Source organism: Dama dama, unplaced genomic scaffold (genome assembly GCF_033118175.1).
Source record: "Dama dama isolate Ldn47 unplaced genomic scaffold, ASM3311817v1 ptg000093l, whole genome shotgun sequence".
Lineage (NCBI taxonomy): Eukaryota > Metazoa > Chordata > Mammalia > Artiodactyla > Cervidae > Dama > Dama dama.
In genome coordinates, this window is record NW_026870908.1 from 7,840,116 (window position 1) to 7,843,257 (window position 3,142).

Here is a 3,142-nt window from a genome sequence, read left to right on the forward strand (position 1 = left end):
GTGGTGTGGAAAAACATGAAGCGCCTGAAAAGGTGTGAAAAATATGAAGAGCTTCAAAAGGTGTTAAAAATATGAAGAGCTTGAAACGGTCTGAAAATTTGGAGGATCATGAGCGGTGTTGAAAAACATGAAGAGCCTGAAAAGGTGTGAAAAATATGAAGAGCTTCAAAAATGTGAAAAATATGAAGAGATTCAAAAGGTGTGAAATATATGAAGAGTTTCAAAAGGTGTTAAAAATTAGAAGAGCATGAAACGGTCTGAAAAATAGGAGGAGCGTGAAGTGGTGTTGAAAAACATGAAGAGCCTGAAAAGGTGTGAAAAATATAAAGAGCTTCAAAAGGTGTGAATTACATGAGGAGCATGAAAAAGTCTGAAAAAAGGAGGAGCATAAGGCGGTGTTGAAAAACATGAAGAGCCTGAAAAGGTGTGAAAAATATGAAGAGATTCAAAAGGTGTCAATAATATGAGGAGCATGAAACTGTCTGAAAAATGGGAGGAGCATGAAGCTGTGTTCAAAATCATGAAGAGCCTGAAAAGGTGTGAGAAATATGAAGAGCTTCAAAACGTGTCAAAAATATGAGGAGCATGAAACGGTCTGAAAAATAGAAGCAGCATGAAGCGGTGTTCAAAAACATGAAGAGCCTGAAAACGTGTGAAAAATATGAAGAGCTTCAAAAGGTGTGAAAAATATGAAGAGCTTCAAAAAGTGTCAAAAATTAGATGAGCATGAAACGGTCTGAAAAATAGGAGGAGCATGAAGCGTTGTTCAAAAACGTGAAGAGCCTGAAAAGGTGTGAAAAATATGAAGAGCTTCAAAAGTTGTCAAAAATATGAGGAGCATGAATAGGTCTGAAAAATAGGAGGAGCATGAAGCGGTGTTCAAAAACATGAAGAGCCTGAAAAGGTGTGAAAAATATGAAGAGCTTCAAAAGGTGTCAAAAATATGAAGAGCATGAAACGGTCTGAAATTTTGGAGGATCATGAGCGGTGTTCAAAAACATGAAGTGCCTGAAAATGTGTGAAAAATATGAAGAGCTTCAAATGGTGTCAAAAATATGAGAAGCATGAAACGGTCTGAAAGATAGGAGGAGCATGAAACGGTGATCAGAAACATGAAGAGCCTGAAAAGTTGTGAAAAATATGAATAGCTTCAAAAGGTGTGAAATTCAGGAGGAGCATGAAACCTTTCTGAAAAATAGGAGAAGCATGAAGTGGTGTGGAAAAACATGAAGCGCCTGAAAAGGTGTGAAAAATATGAAGAGCTTCAAAAGGTGTTAAAAATATGAAGAGCTTGAAACGGTCTGAAAATTTGGAGGATCATGAGCGGTGTTCAAAAACATGAAGTGCCTGAAAACGTGTGAAAAATATGAAGAGCTTCAAATGGTGTCAAAAATATGAGAAGCATGAAACGGTCTGAAAGATAGGAGGAGCATGAAACGGTGATCAGAAACATGAAGAGCCTGAAAAGTTGTGAAAAATATGAATAGCTTCAAAAGATGTGAAATTCAGGAGGAGCATGAAACCTTTCTGAAAAATAGGAGAAGCATGAAGTGGTGTGGAAAAACATGAAGCGCCTGAAAAGGTGTGAAAAATATGAAGAGCTTCAAAAGGTGTTAAAAATATGAAGAGCTTGAAACGGTCTGAAAATTTGGAGGATCATGAGCGGTGTGGAAAAACATGAAGAGCCTGAAAAGGTGTGAAAAATATGAAGAGCTTCAAAAATGTGAAAAATATGAAGAGCTTCAAAAGGTGTGAAATATATGAAGAGTTTCAAAAGGTGTTAAAAATTAGAAGAGCATGAAACGGTCTGAAAAATAGGAGGAGCGTGAAGTGGTGTTGAAAAACATGAAGAGCCTGAAAAGGTGTGAAAAATATAAAGAGCTTCAAAAGGTGTGAATTACATGAGGAGCATGAAAAAGTCTGAAAAAAGGAGGAGCATAAGGCGGTGTTGAAAAACATGAAGAGCCTGAAAAGGTGTGAAAAATATGAAGAGATTCAAAAGGTGTCAATAATATGAGGAGCATGAAACTGTCTGAAAAATGGGAGGAGCATGAAGCTGTGTTCAAAATCATGAAGAGCCTGAAAAGGTGTGAGAAATATGAAGAGCTTCAAAACGTGTCAAAAATATGAGGAGCATGAAACGGTCTGAAAAATAGAAGCAGCATGAGCGGTGTTCAAAAACATGAAGAGCCTGAAAACGTGTGAAAAATATGAAGAGCTTCAAAAGGTGTGAAAAATATGAAGAGCTTCAAAAAGTGTCAAAAATTAGATGAGCATGAAACGGTCTGAAAAATAGGAGGAGCATGAAGCGTTGTTCAAAAACGTGAAGAGCCTGAAAAGGTGTGAAAAATATGAAGAGCTTCAAAAGTTGTCAAAAATATGAGGAGCATGAATAGGTCTGAAAAATAGGAGGAGCATGAAGCGGTGTTCAAAAACATGAAAACCCTGAAAAGGTGTGAAAAATATGAAGAGCTTCAAAAGGTGTCAAAAATATGAGGAGCATGAAAGGTCTGAAAAATACGACGAGCATGAAGTGGTGCTGAAACACAAGAAGAGCCTGAAAAGTTGTGAAATAATGAAGAGCTTCTAAAGGTGTCAAAAATATGAGGAGGATGAAACGGTCTGAAAAATAGGAGGAGCATGAAGTGTTGTTGAAAAACCTGAAGAGCCTGAAAAGGTGTGAAAAAAAAAAGAGTTTCAAAATGTGTCAAAAATATGAGGAGGATGAAACGGTCTGAAAAATAGGAGGAGCATGAAGTGTTGTTGAAAAACCTGAAGAGCCTGAAAAGGTGTGAAAAAAATGAAGAGCTTCAAAATGTGTCAAAAATATGAGGAGGATGAAACGGTCTGAAAAATAGGAGGAGCATGAAGTGTTGTTGAAAAACCTGAAGAGCCTGAAAAGGTGTGAAAAAAATGAAGAGCTTCAAAATGTGTCAAAAATATGAAGAGCATGAAACGGTCTGAAATTTTGGAGGATCATGAGCGGTGTTCAAAAACATGAAGTTCCTGAAAATGTGTGAAAAATATGAAGAGCTTCAAATGGTGTCAAAAATATGAGAATCATGAAACGGTCTGAAAGATAGGAGGAGCATGAAACGGTGATCAGAAACATGAAGAGCCTGAAAAGTTGTGAAAAATGTGA